We start from the raw sequence: 15,808 nt of genomic DNA, 5'->3' as shown, positions 1-15,808 counted from the left end.
CCTATGAATGCTTCTGTACTACAATGACAACAATGAATATTTGTGACAGAAACCGCAGAGTTTGCAAAACCTAAGATATTTAGTACCTGGCCCTCTAGAGAAAAATTTGCTGAACTCTGGTCAAGACTGTCTGGATTCAAGTCCTAAATCTGTCACTTGGGGCTTCCCTGGTGGCGCAGTGGTTAAGAATCCACCTGCCAATGCAGGGGACACGGGTTCGAGCTCTGGTCCAGGAAGATCCCACATGCCGTGGAGCAATTAAGCCCGTGCACCACAACTACTGAGCCTGTGCTCTGGAGCCCACGAGCCACAACTACTGAGCCCGAGTGCCACAACTACTGAAGCCCATGCACCTAGAGCCCATACTCCACAACAAGAGAAGCCACCACAATGAGAAGCCTGCGCACCGCAATGAAGAGTAGCCCCCGCTCACCGCAACTAGAGAAATCCCACGTGCAGCAACAAAGACCCAACGCAGCCAAAGATAAATAAATAAAATTTTTAAAGAAGAATTTTTTAAAAATCTGTCACTTATTAGCATGTGCCTTTGGTCAAGTTATTTAACCTTTCTGTGTTTGGAGTCCTCATCTGTGAAATGGGGATAAAAATAGTACTTACTCATTACTCAGACATAAAAAGGAATGAAATTGGGTCATTTGTAGAGACGTGGATGGACCTAGAGACTGTCATACAGAGTGAAGTAAGTCAGAAAGAGAAAAACAAATACCGTATATTAACGCATATATGTGGAATCCAGAAAAATGGTACAGATGAACCTGTTTGCAAGGCAGAAATAGACACAGATGTAGAGAACCAACATAAGCACACCAAGGGGGGAAGGGGGAGGTGGGGTGAACTGAGAGATTGGGATTGACATATATACACCAATATGTATAAAAGAGATAACTAATGAGAACCTGCTGTATAGAACAGGGAACTCTACTCAATGTTCTGTGGTGACCTAAATGGGAAGGAAATGCAAAAACAGAGGGGATAAATGTATACATAGAGCTGATTCACTTCACTGTACAGCAGAAACTAACACCACATTGTAAAATAATTTTACCCCAACAACAACAAAAAAAAAACAGTACTTACTCAGGAGTGGTTGTTAAGATTAAATGAGTTAATGTACGTGAAGTGTTTAGAACAGTGCTGGGCACATAGTAGGTGCTCAGATGTCAGCTATACCATCGTCAGCATCATCATCAGCTACATGGCCTTGGGAAATTCGCTTCATCTCTCTGATGTAATGATTCATCTCACCTCCTTTTTGTTTCTCTATAAAGATGAGAGTAGGGCTTCCCTGGTGGCGCAGTGGTTGAGAGTCTGCCTGCCGATGCAGGAGACACGGGTTCGTGCCCCGGTCCGGGAAGATCCCACATGCCGCAGAGTGGCTGGGCCCGTGAGCCATGGCCGCTGAGCCTGCGCGTCCGGAGCCTGTGCTCCGCAACGGGAGAGGCCACAGCAGTGAGAGGCCCGCGTACCGCAAAAAAAAAAAAAAAAAAAAAAGGGCGCCTAGCACAAACCCACAGACGTCTGCTTCCTGCCCTCTCTGTGTTTCCCGGTCTCCTGCACTCGTCCCCAGGTACTTAAAGAGGAAACTGGGAACATAGCAGAGGACAAGTTCACATTCACCTAAATCTGGGGCTGGTTCAAGACCAAATGCTTCCTTGCATGTGCTAACGTGCTTACCTGGGCCAGTGAAGGAGAAGTCCCCGCCTCAGCCTGGCTGAGAGGCCGCAGCACATGCTGTAAGATTTCCAAGAAGGTTAACATTCGCTGCACAGTCACTGGCTGTGACAGTCATTCGCTGCACCGTCTCAAAAGCAGGACAGGCATCGTGCCAGGGGTCCTGTGAGAAGAGTCCTATTCTTATTCACCTTTGACTGATACGCCAAAATCAGGCTTAGAGAGTTTGGGTCGCAAGGTCACAAACTAGCAAGAGATGGACCCAGTATTGGTACTCAGGCAGTTCGATTCCAGACTAACTCACCCCATCCCCTACTGTGAACAAATAAACCATGGAATTCGTACAGATTCAGGCAATAGAGGAAAGGAGGGCAGAGCAGGAGGCTAGGGGACCTCCCCGCCAGGGGTCTGTTTGCAGGAAGGACCAAGTCTTGAGAAGAGCAGCAACTTTGAGAAAGATAATGGGAACCACCAGTTGGTCCAGAGACAAACGGCTCCAGTACAGACAATACAGTGGCAGACATCAGGACAGCGGGGATTCCTCACTCCTTGGGGTGACTTCTGGGGGCTTAGAAGGTCCATGAAGGCCCCACCTGGCACAGAAGAGATGGTGGTGATGGACAGACACGGCCTCCAGGGAGCCCTGAGCAGAAAGGGACATGGCCCTGGACTCCCACCCCAGCTCCAGACACACCCTGCAGTCACCGTGGGAGCGACAGAGGGCAAGGTGCCTCTGGGCTCCTAGCACGTCTGAAAACACTGGGCTCCCCGTGAAATCACAGGGAGGTTTGACGTGCGGGCGCTGCAGCCGGGTGCTGAGCCAGAAACGTGTGGCTTTGTTTCCCCCTCTTAGTCCCGTGCAATCTTTCAGGGTGGGAGGGCTGGGCATGGGCCAATTCTACAAGCTGGGATCTGGGAGCCTGTGCGTGACGCACGAGGCAGGGGGAGGCCCTGTGCGTGTTGTACCCACAGGCAGTTTCTCCTGTCTGAGTCACCAAGGGCGGGGCCAGAGCCTCTGGCAACCTCTTTATCCCAGATCCAGGTGGGACCCTCCGGAGCAGGTCCAGGTGCTTCCCTCGTCTGTACCTCAGAGGTTTCCAGAGCCTGAGGACTCCCCTCCCACGGGCTGTGTGGTTTGGTCACTGCCAGACTTCTGTCTGCGGAACAGCTAGGATTTGAGCCAGATTCTGGACCTAGCGTGAAATTGGAATTAAACCAAAAACGTGGAAGGGAAAAACCAGCAGTTCAGGAAGAGCGCTGCTCTGGCTCCGTTCTCCCTGCTCCCTGGGCCCTCCCCTCCTCCTGCCTGTCAGCGCCTAGGCTCTGTGTGCATGACTGTGACCTCACCAGAGAGGGCGCTCTTGGCAAGGCTGGATCAGGCAGGCCACGCTTGGATGCATCGCTTTCAAACATCCTGCGACCAATCCGTGTAGTCTTTGCTCCTTTCCACCAAGGACTTGAAGCAGTGAGCGCCCACAGCAGAACTAGGTGGGCTAAGGGGAGCTGCATCGGGGCTCCCCTGGGAGGAGGCCCTAAGACTTCCTTGGCTCTGTCAGTGACACTTGGCACAGAGAGGGCAAAATTATCCCCTTTCTGAGCTCCTCAAGAACAGGGACTATTTCTTATATATAAGTATGTGTATGTGTATATATATATGTATATATATATATATATATATATTTGCTGTTTTTGGTAACAATTATGGCATAGGTTTTTGCACATTGTCTTTTCTAATTTTTAAAAATTATTATTGTATTTAATTGTGGTAAAATACACATAACGTGAAGTTTCCCATCCTAACCATTTTTAAGTGTACAGTTCAGGGGCGTTAAGCACATTCACATTGTTGTGCAAACATCACCATCCGTCTCCAGAAATTTTCATCTTGCAAAACTGAACCTGTGTATCCATTAAACAATAACTCCCCATTTCTCCCTACCCTCAGCCCCTGGCGCCCACCATTCTACGTCTGCCTCTGAATCGGACTCCTCTAAGTACCTTGTGTAAGTGGAATCATACAGTATTTGTCCTTTTGTGACTGGTTCATTTCACTTAACACAATGTCCTCATCCATGCGTAGCACGTCTGAGAATTTCCTCCCTTTTTAAGACTGAATAACATTCCATCGTATGGCTACACCACACCTTATTTATCCATTTGTCTATTCATGAACACTTGGGTTGCCTCCATTTTTTTGGCTACTGTGAGTAATGCTGCTATAAACATGGGTGTTCAAATATCTATTCAGGTCTCTGCTTTTAATTTTGGGGGGTATATTCCCCAAAGTGAATTCTTGGTTCATACAGTAATTCTATTTTTAATTTTTTTAGGAACTGCCACACCGTTTTCCACAATGGCTGCATTTTACAATCCCACCAAAAGTGCACAAGGGTTCCAATTTCTCCACATCCTCACGAACACTTGTTATTTTCTGTTGTATTGTCGTTGTTGTTTTTAATAGCCATCCTGACAAGTGTGAGATGGTACCTTGTGATTTTGACTTGCATTTCCCTAATGACTAGTGACGTTGAGCATTTTTTTTCAGGTTCTTATTGGCCACTTGTATATCTTCTTTGGAGAAATGCAAAGGACAATTCAATCTTTTGCCCACTTTTGAATCAGATGGTTCTTCTTTTTGTAGTTGAGTTGTAGGAGTTCTTTGTATAATCTGGATATTAATCACATCAGATATATGATTCCCAGTCAGTGGGTTTCCTTTTCATTCTTTTAGTCAAGCACCTTTGATAGTGTTCTTCGATGTACGCAAGGTTTGTGTGTTTTTCTATGTCGTCCCATTTATCTATTTTTTCTTTTATTGTCTTTTGGTCTCATATCCAAGAAATCATCATCAAATCCAACATCATGAAGTTTTTCCCTGTGTCTTCTAAGAATTTTATAGTTCAGATCTTACATTCTAGTCTTTGATCCATTTTAAGTTAATTTTTGTATATGGTATAAGGAATATTAAGGCCAATTTAGACCAGGGGTCAGAAAACTATGCCCCATGGACCAAATCTGGCCCACTAGTTATTTTTTATACAGTTTATGAGCTAAGAACGTTTTTTTACATTCTTAAATGAGTGAAATAAATTTTTAAAAGAATATTTCAGGGCTTCCCTGGTGGCACAGTGGTTGAAAGTCCGCCTGCCGATGCAGGGGACACGGTTTCGTGTCCCGGTCCGGGAGGATCCCACGTGCCACAGAGTGGCTGGGCCCGTGGGCCAGGGCCACTGGGCCTGCACATCCAGAGCCTGTGCTCCACGACGGGAGAGGCCACAGCAGTGAGAGGCCCGCATACCAAAAAAAAAAAAAAAGAATATATCATAGCAGTAAAATTTATATGAATTTCAAATTTCAGTGTCCGTAAATAAGGTTTATTGGAACACAGCTTTTCTTATTGACTTATGCATTGTCTATACCTATTTTGTGTTGCTACTTCAACAGAGTTGAATAGCTGTCACAGAGACTGTAGGGCTGAAAAGCCTAAAGTATTTATTATTTGGCCCTTTACAGAAAAAGTTTGCCAACCACTAGATCACCAGTCAAATGTCGCCTCTCCGTGCTTCCTTAGTTAGGGTACACATTGTCCACTTTTTACGTATTGGGGAACCTAGGCCTGCTTCCCCCCACCAGGCTGATGACAGGCAAAGGGCAAGAAATGATCTTAGTATTTTTGTATCTCTCCATACCTGAGCACCACCCCCTATATTAAGACTATATCATGCTATAAACATCTATTTGAATTATCACCTACCTGCGTTCCAACTTTGATCTGGTGTTTCTGATAACAGTTTCATCTGCATGTGACTTATCTCTCCAGATACACAGTAAAACCTTGAGAAGACTAATTCGTCGTGCACAATGAGAGGCTGAATCATACTGCATTATACAGTGGCTAATCTGAGACTCTTGCTATAAATGTAAATGTGGCTTCCGTAGTATTAAAATGTGCTGAGATCTGCTTCCAGCAGGATGGGATAACAAGAACCAAATTTAACTTCCCACTTGACTCCACTGAAAAAAAAAGAAAATAGATAAAATCTACGAAGCAGTGGTTTTAAAACACTGAACATCGGCCAGTGAAGGACAGTGACCCCTGAGAGACAGGAAACAAATAAGGTGACTCAATAATTACCCCAGCTTTGGAGGAGAAACCCAGGCAGGGCCCCGCATCCTTTGTGAGTAGAGGAGATGGAACTTTTCAGTTCATGGAGATAAAGGCATTTAGAGATCATAAAATAGAGTATGAGAGGGAAGGGCTGCATAGAAAGAGAATCCAGAGGATCTATAGGAGGTCCCCGTTGCATAATCACCAGGGTGCTAATCAGTGCATGTAGGGGAGGAACCTACCCAAGGCTAGAGATTAAAACATTCTAAAAGATTAGTGGGAACAATACCTGTTCCCACCGTCCAGACTAGAAACCTCATAATTCGCAAGGCATTGGGGTACAGTATTCAGAAAGGCCTTGCTTAAGAGGTGGAAAATAATGAGACCTGGACTAAGTACTGTGGCCTCGCCTATCAAATCTGAGCTCAAGACCCAGAATGATCAAACTCTTTGCCAGGAGCTTAATTGCATCTCAGAACAAAGCTGGAGGATATTTTTAGGAATACAAAAGTATCCCACACCGTTGGGAAAATGGCTGATTTTAGTACTAGGGCAGGAAGATGAGCCTGGATCACCCTGTAATGCCAGAAAGCAATAAAATACTTATTTAAAAAAAATCCACAATGATGGGGTATATCAAAGAGACACAAGAGCTAACTGAAAGAGTATCCAATGGCCAAAGACGGAACAATTTGAGCAACAAAATTAATGAGGTAGCAATGGATTATAATGAAAAGTATAAAATAAATATTCATGAAACCAGACTGATATAAATAAATGATGAAATAAATAAATGGCGAAGAACAAACAAATCCCCCACTCAGATGAGTTCCAAATAATTTATGTTGGTACTGTGTCCTCAAAGAGTTGAAGCATATTCCACATGTCTTAAGTGTGGACTGCATTAGTGACTTCCTTCCATTCATCACAGTATGGAAAGGAGGAAAAAAGAGTAACTTTACAGTGGAGAAACCTAGTAAACACTACCTACCCCAGGTGATAAAGATTAACGTCGAGTGTTACTATAACTTAATTTATTAAACTAATCATTTCATTTATTTAAGCCGAAACCCTGCTAAAGCAAGAAAATAATAGGATAAAATCTCAGTTAGATTTGAAAAGTAAAGTCTATTATTTAATTAATTTCATTTTAAAGTATTTAATACAGCATAGTTTTTAATCCTCACCAATATGTGAGTACACTTGCAATGCTTTAATTATACAATTGTAACCTTCTAAAGCTTTTCATTTAAAATTGAAAATACTGGTTTAAGTTATGATAAACCTGCAATCAGTGTAATCTTTATAAAGCAGGATGTCATTTAAATGTGTTCAAATTTGTTTTTATATCTGTAATATTTTAGGCATGTTAACTTTTGCCTGTCTCTAATAAAAAAGGTAAAATTCAAACAATGATGATATTTTCTCTAAGTAAATAATGCAATTGGCTGAGTGGAGAGATTATGGGAGGATGAGTCATGTGGTAATGGACAATACAGAAATATACACATAATAAAATGAAAGCCTTTCCATTTCCAACCATCTATTCTTCTTGGGTAATCACTGTTAGCTGTTTGCTTATGTATCTTTCTAGACATATGTCTTTCATAATTAAACATGCACATGTAGATTTAACCAATGATAATATGCTACAATTTCTGTTCTGAAATGTGCATATTTCTTCACTTCTTATGATAGCAGTCACCTTTAGCCTATGTCCCAAGTTTGAATTCCAACTAACATGCTTAATAGATGTGGGACTTATGTTAATTTCCTTTGCCTCTCTAAACTTTGATTTCCTCATTTGTAAATGGGGTAAAACTGCTGAGAAAGAAGAATCATTCTGGGATGTGTTAGTCAAGAAAACTTTCACCCTGTTGGTGGAGTGACTAGTCATCCTGGTTTTTGCCTATTGTCCCAAAATAATTATTAATAGTAATCTTATTCATCCTCAGAAGTACCCTGGTTTGCATGTTAAGTGTTACGACCATATTTATAGTGTTGCTGAGAGGATTAAATGAGATAGTGTCTGGTGTGATGTGAGTTCTATATATTTATCCTATGAGAAAATTATAAATATATGTTACGTCAATCTATACATAAACTACTTTAGTGCTTTCACCTTCATTTACATGTTTTTACTATTAAACAATGCAAGTTAGATGTAGGTAGACATATAGGAAGTGAGGATTACTACAGATCCACATAGATTTTAAATTTAGAACAAACATCTAAAAAACAGGATATGAAACATCTCTGTGGTATAATTAAAATAGCTGTCATACAAAGTGAGAGAGTGGCATGGACATATATACACTACCAAACGTAAAATAGATAGCTAGTGGGAAGCAGCCGCATAGCACAGGGAGATCAGCTCGGTGGTTTGTGACCACCTAGAGGGGTGTGATAAGGAGGGTGAGAGGGAGGGAGATGCAAGAGGGAAGAGATATGGGAACATATGTATATGTATAACTGATTCACTTTGTTATAAAGCAGAAACTAACACACCATTGTAAAGCAATTATACTCCAATGAAGATGTTAAAAAAAATAGATGTCATAATACTGATTGTACAAGTTTTATCATCTTGTTAAAATATGGCAAAATTTGAACAAAGGCCGCTATTGAAGCTAACATGCAATGATTGCATTTTTCGTATTGTATATATATCTAGTGTGAAAAAAGAGGGGATTTTCATTAGTTTGTATCTCTTCATCACAATAAGTTTGGTCTTCCAGAAACTTAATGTGTCCTTATTTAAATGAAAACACGATGGATGGATAATGTCAGTACTCAGGGATTAAAGTACCCACACCCACTTCAGAGCTCCATTACACTGGCGCTCTGATTGGGGACCGCCAACCTCTGTAACTGGGCAAGCTGCTAGCACGTCAGGCTGCCAAGCTTCAGGAACGCTGGCCGAAGACACAAGATTTCTGGATCAGGGACAAGGAATAGTCTTTTCAACACGTGGTGATGATACAGTTGCCATCAGAGCAAAAACTCCGGAGCTGAATCCTCTGTGGGAACCAGAGCCAGGGTAGGTAATTGACAAATCGCTGGAGCCTCCGAGGGGACAAGTCGGAGAATGAAAAACTGGAAGGGGGCCCATCAAGAGGAGCCCCGACACATTGCGAATTTTACCTCCAGGATGTGGACCAGGTTCTTACAGTAAATATCAGAGAAAAGTCCTTCTGTGCTTCCGGCTGTGTCTACGAGAACACAGAGACCCTGATCCACATTGGTGTCTGGGCCCCTGAGCCTAGCTTGTGCTGGGAAGCTGCTGCCCCTGATCCCATGATCACTGCTGTGCCTTTGGCCTGTGGTGACCACAGACAAGGGACTTAGCCTGTACAGGACTCAAAGAGACAGCTGCTTCCCATTGGGCAGTGAGTTGGTGAAACAATGTTCCTCACAACAGAGCTGGGAAGGGGCGGGACTAGAGACAGAGAATAAGAACATTGAAGGACTTTGGCCCTGAACTGGCCTTGGACCCTCAGGGAGCAGACAGGCCTGGAGACATTGATCTCTAAGAGGGGACAATGCGCTTCCCCCTACTTGTACCTTGCTGTCCCGGCATGGGACAGGGAGGGGATGCTGATCCAGAGCCCGAGAGCAGCAAGTTCTAAGCAGATGCACCTGTTCACCTTTTGTGATGCTTGCTTCCTGGCCCATCCCAGAGTATCCCTCCAGCCCTTGGGACCCAGGCTCAAAGCAGTTGATGGGTTGGGAAGGCCTCAGGGTCCTTCCCTGGCCTCACAGTCTTTGAGAATGCAACCCCCATGCACTGCTGACGAGTCTACTTCCCATGAGTTGTTGCTCTCCTAGGCTTCATAAGTTGTCCTAAGCCTCATCCTTCCCTTCAGGAATAAAAAGGGGACCTCCAGTGGGAAGACGCTGAGGGAGTGTAAGAGAGTAAAACAGCCCAGTCACTCTTCGGGCTGGGCTTAACAACACAGAGAAAGCCAACTGGGCATTAACAGGAAACATGCTGCAGCTGAAAAGTGGCATAACACCCCCCTTTTCTGAGTGACTTCCACTTTTCTACTCTCGGAGACTTTGTTCTTTAAAACTCTGGACTATCAGAAACTTGGCTGTTTGAGCCACTGTGGAAAACAGTATGGAGGTTTCTCAAAAAACTAAAAATAGGACTGCCATACGACCCAACAGTTCCACTCCTGAGTACATATCCAAAAAAAACAAAAACACTAATTTGAAAAGATATACGCACCCCAGTGTTCATACCAGCATTATTTACAATAGCCAAGATATGGAAGCAACATAAGTGTCCATAAGAAGATGAACGGAGGACTTCCCTGGTGGCGCAGTGGTTAAGAATCTGCCTGCCAATGCAGGGGACATGGGTTTGAGCCCTGGTCCGGGAAGATCCCACATGCCGAGGAGCAACTAAGCCTAGAGCCCACGAGCCACAACTACTGAGCCCATGTGCCACAATTACTGAAGCTCGAGCACCCTAGATCCCACATGCCACAACTACTGAGCCCGTGTGCTGCAACTACCGAAGCCCGCGGGCCTAGAGCCCGTGCTCCACAGCAAGAGAAGCTACCGCAATGAGAAGCCCGCACACCACAACGAAGAGTAGCCCCCGCTCACCACAACTAGACAGAAAGCCTGCACACAGCAACAGAGACCCAACACAGCCAAAAAAACCCAAAAGATGAATGGATAAAGAAGATGTATATATACACAACAGAATACTACTCAACCATAAAAAAAGAATGAAATTTTGCCATTTGCAACTACATCAATGAACTTGGAGGGTATTATGCTAAGTGAAATAAGTCAGACAGAGAAAGACAAATACTGTATATTACTTACATGCAGAACCTTAAAAATATACAAACTAGTGAATATAATAAAAAAGAAGCAGACTCACGGATATAGAGAACAAACTAGTGGTTACCAGCGGGGGAGAGGGAAGGGGGGAGGGGCAATAAATGGATAGGGGAGTAAGAGGTACAAACTGTTGGGTATAAAATAAGCTACAAGGATATATTGTAGAGTGGGGAATATAGCCAATATTTTATAATAACTATAAATGGAGTATAACTTTTGAAAATTGTGAAACACTATAGAGTACACCTGTAACTTATATACTATTGTACACCAGCTATACTTCAATTTTTTTTTAAGTCAAAGGACATACAGACCAAAAAAAGAAATTTAGCTGTTTGAATTATATCAGCAAGAATGAAACATCTACTTTTACCTGAAGGATATAAGTCACTTTGACACACAGGAGCAGCCTTGACTTCCAGCCCGAACACAGAGCTTCAGAGAGTGCTCTGGGCACAACATTCTAGACCTATCTCAGCTTTGTACTTTCAAAGGACACAGATGTGGGATGCCTTTCACAGACTGAGGTTGATCCCTTTCCACACAGTCTTTTTGCTGTGGGTCCAGCAAAACACTGCTTCACTTAAATCTTGCCTAAGCATTACCCTTGCCCCAAATCAATAACTGTCTCTCTTCCCTCGTTTGGTGAGCTGGCCCACAGCTCCTGGTGGACAGTTTCCCTTATCGCAATGAGTCAATTAACCTGACGTTGTCGGGCTACGGAGTTGTTCCTGGTGGTCTTAGGCTGATGGGGACACTGTGACAATCAGACATGGGTTCTTCACCGTTGGACCATGATAGCAGATGCAAGTACCCATCATGATATTCTAGACGAGTGGCTAATATATGCACTGCTGCCCTGATGGCTGTTCCCAGCCTCCTCCTTCAGCGGTGCTGCTGTGTCACGTGTGCTTAGTTGTCACTTCAGACTGAACCCAAATATTAGGTCAACCTGGATTGGGACACATCCGTTGATACCGATGACCCTGGCAGTGAGGCCAGAATTGCATTTTTTGCCGTGTTAATTGTTAGCGTTTGAGGGGAGGTGTAATGGCATCCCTCTTTCCCACCTGAGTTATGAACAAATTGAGAATTAAGACAAAGTCCAATTTTTTGCTTACTGATAAGGGTATTACTGATAAAGCTGATTTTGGAGGGTATGGATTCCTTTTGGGGTTTTTTGGTTTTTTCGGGGGGTGGTTTGGGGAAGTTTTTTGCTTCTTATATTTGGCTGCATCAGGTCTTAGTTGCGGCATATGGGATCTTTCCTTGTGGCTCTTCCTTGCGGCATGCAGGCTTCTCTAGTTGCAGCGTGCGGACTTCTCTCTAGTTGTGGTGCACGGTCTCAGTAGTTGCAGTGCGGGGGTTCAGTAGTTACAGAGCGTGGGCTTAGTTGCCCCATGGCATGTGGGATCTTAGTTCCCCGAACAGGGATCAAACGCACGTCCCTTGCATTGGAAGGCAGATTCTTAACCACCGGACCACCAAGGAAGTCCCATGGATTCCTCTTTGCAAACAAATGAAGCACTGAGGAAGAATCACAGTCATGCCCAGTCACAGGCAGCTCTGGACTCTCCCAGACTTCCTCATAAAAATGTAAATAATGAAGGAGCAGAGTAGAAGGGATGCTTTCTTTAATTCAGTTGGTTCCCAATAGAAACTAGGTAAATAGGTGGGCCATACAACCCCAGCTTCTAATAAGTCAGGTGACCCCATATTTATCCTATAATACGGTACTTTTGAGAGTGGAAGAAGATGGTATCAGCAATTACACCAGGACAATAGGTGTGCACCAGGGTGTGTGGTCTTCCCTCCACTTGGGTAGCAGGAGCGCAGGGGAGGAAGAAGGCCAGGTGCATCACGGAAGAAAGCATCATGAGTAAGAACTGCTTTCCCTCTTTGGTGGTTCATGTCAAAGGGGAAAGTGTTACCAAATTGGTAAACTAGACCCTGGCCGAGATCCCTTGTCTCAACCAAGGAGTTTCTTTTTCCACTCGGATTTGCACAGCCGATAAAAAAACCGATGCTGAGACTGGAAGAGCACAAGCTTTATTCAACTGCCAAAGAATGGAGACGTGGGAACTTAGTTCACAAATCAACTTCTCAATCCAATTTGGGTGGAGACACCAGTGTACATGTCAGAAGGTTGAGGTAAAAGGGAGGGAATTGGAAAGAGAGGGAGGAATAGTCGTGAACTGGGGTATGGTTTGGACCTGGAACTGCTGCAACACTCCTTTTCAGTCCTTGTCAGGCTTTTTCGGTTGTTGTCATGTCAACCGTCAACTCGTGTGTGTGTGTGTGTGTGTGTGTGTGTGTGTGTGTGTGTGTGACTTAGCTAATGCATTACAATGAGTGTATAATGAGCTCACAGTCTAATGGAAGTCAAATCTTCCCCCATCTTGGACTTAGTTGGTTTTAACCAGTTCTTGTTTTTCTCTTTGCAGCTTCCTCCTGAAATTTAGATAAGAGCAATTAGTTTCCATCCAAGGGAGGGGCAGGGGTATGATTCTGGGGCAACAGCCTTGGCAACAAATGGAAATTAAAGGGCCGTGGGCGCTGCCTTCACAAGCTGAAGCCCTTGTGTGGACTTGGGAGCTCCCTTCTCTGTGACATCTAGGATTAGGGACGAGAAGGTAGGCTTCATTCTGAATGAGGCTAGTCTTGCTAGGGAGGGTGGGCTGCCTGAGGAGGAAGTCAGCTCCTCATTTATTCATTCACTTAGCAATTTATTAATAATTAATATACTTATTCAACATATATTTATTAGACACAGATACTGTGCTAGGGGCTGGGGATATAATGGTGAACTTGACAAACACTACTTCCCTGCAGTCAAGGACTTTATATTGCAAGAAGGGAAGGAAAGAAAGACAAGGGCAAATAAAGTCATTACAAATTGTGTGAAGGAAAAAATGGAAAACTGGAGATAGAAATTTCAGGAGGTAGAAGAAACAGCATAATTCAGACATGGTGGTTAGGGAAGGTGTCTTGGGGATGGGACATATAAGGAGCTCCTTGTAGGAGCCAGAGAGGCAAAGAATGAGAATAAGCCAATACACGTAAAAGGGATGTACATGAGCATAGCATATGCAAGGGTCCTGGGGCTATAAAGGACTTGGCATGTTCAAAGAACTGACAGATTAGCATGACTGAATATGGCAATGGGGAGAGTGACCTGGAAGAAGGGTTGGGTCAGCAAGGGCCAGACCATCCAGGCAAACCTGTATACCATGGTTAAAAAATTTGCATTTCATTCTAATTGCAAATGGAGGCATCAAAGAAGTCTAAACATTGGAATGACATAGTTGAATTTCCATTTATGGGGATAATCCTGGCTGGCTCAAAGAGAACTGATTTAATATATAGATGGAGTAGTAGATGGAGGTCACCAGTCAGGAGGCAGATTTACAGGACTGGTGAGATATGGTGGTCGCCAGATATGCAGTGGTGGGTGGCAGAGAAGTGGGAGAGGGATAGGTGGATTGGAGGTGGTTTTTTTTGAATGATTCCATTGATATGAAATGTCCTGACTAGGCAAATACAGAGAGAAAGGAAGCAGATTAGTGGTTGACAGGAACTGGGGGGAGGGGCGATGAGGAATGACTGCCTCATGGGTTAGGGTTTGTTTTGGGAGCTCAGCAAAATGTTCTGGAATTAGTGGTGATGGTTGCATAACACTGTGAATGCATTAAAAGCCGCCGGATTGTGTATTTTTAAGTGGTGAATTTATGTTATGTAAATCTTACCTCAATTTAAAATGAAATCACCTGGAGAGCTTGTTAAACCACAGTTGCTGGACTTCACCCCTGAGTTTTTCTGAGGCAGCAGGTCCAGGAGGAGTCTGAGCATTTGCATTTCTGGTAGGTTGCCGGTTGACGCTGAAGCTGGGACCACACTCTGAGGGGCTCTGATCCAGGCAGGTGTTGAGTGATGGAAGAATTCCTCCTTCGTATATAAATCAGCACATCAGGGCTGTATTGATCACCGTCCATGTTTCAACAGTTTACTGCAGGTAATCCAGGGCTGAACTGATGTCCGCGGTGAAGAAAATGAGTTTTTTAAATAACTGAACTTAGGGCTTCCCTGGTGGCGCAGTGGTTGAGAGTCCGCCTGTCGATGCAGAGGACATGGGTTCGTGCCCCGGTCCGGGAAGATCCCACATGCCGCGGAGCAGCTGGGCCCGTGAGCCATGGCCACTGAGCCTGCGCGTCCGGAGCCTGTGCTCCGCAACGGGAGAGGCCACAACAGTGAGAGGCCCTCGTACCGCAAAAAAAAAAAAAAGAAAAACAAAAACAAAAAAAATAAATAACTGAACTTTGTATCAGATCTAGTCTCTGCCATCCCCTAACTGAGAACTCTTAAACAAGTGCCTTCACCTCGTTTGCAAAATGGGAATAATATCTCACTAGGTTGTTTTAAAATGTAAATTAAAAAATAAGGAAGTATAGAGAAGAAGAAGATATTACTATGAGAAAGCACCCGCCATATCATCTAGCTTAAAGCAGGTTCTCAATAGTTATTCCAAATGGACTTGAGATGTATTTTGAAGGTAGACTTCTTGATGGATAGACTTGATGGGTTGGCAAAAAAAAAAACTTGATGGGTTGGATGGTTGGATGTAGGTCTTTAGGGAAAAGAGGAATCAAGGATGACTCCTAGGTTTCTGTCTTGAGTAACCGAGATGGAAAGGACTGGGAGTCGGGATAGGCATATTGGGCAAGGATCAAGGGTGCTACTTAGGACATACTCAGTTTGCAAGTTCTGAGACAATCCAAATTGGTAGCTGCCAATGCAAATCTGGAGCTCCAAGAAGAGCTCTGGGCCAGATCAAATTGTCAATATCCATTTGGAATTTAAATTCATAACAAGTAAGATCATCCAGTGAAACAGTATAGAGGAAACAAGGACTCAAGGATGAGCCCTGAGGAACTTCAACCTTCAGAAGTCACATAAGGAGGAATCAGTAAAGGAGAGCGAGGTTGGGGAAAAACTAGGAGTGACTTGCTGCAGAACCCCTAGCACTGAGGGTAAGGATGAGGGGAGAGCAGCAGGCCATGTCCGATGCCAATTAAGGTGAGGACAGTGGAGTGTCCACTGGATTTGGCAACAGCGACATCATTGGTGAGGCTCAAAAGAAAGGTTTTGGTGGAG

This window comes from Lagenorhynchus albirostris, chromosome 13 (genome assembly GCF_949774975.1).
Source record: "Lagenorhynchus albirostris chromosome 13, mLagAlb1.1, whole genome shotgun sequence".
NCBI classification, from domain to species: Eukaryota; Metazoa; Chordata; class Mammalia; order Artiodactyla; family Delphinidae; genus Lagenorhynchus; species Lagenorhynchus albirostris.
The sequence above is the reverse complement of the archived record's forward strand: the minus strand, read 5'-3'. Positions refer to the sequence as shown.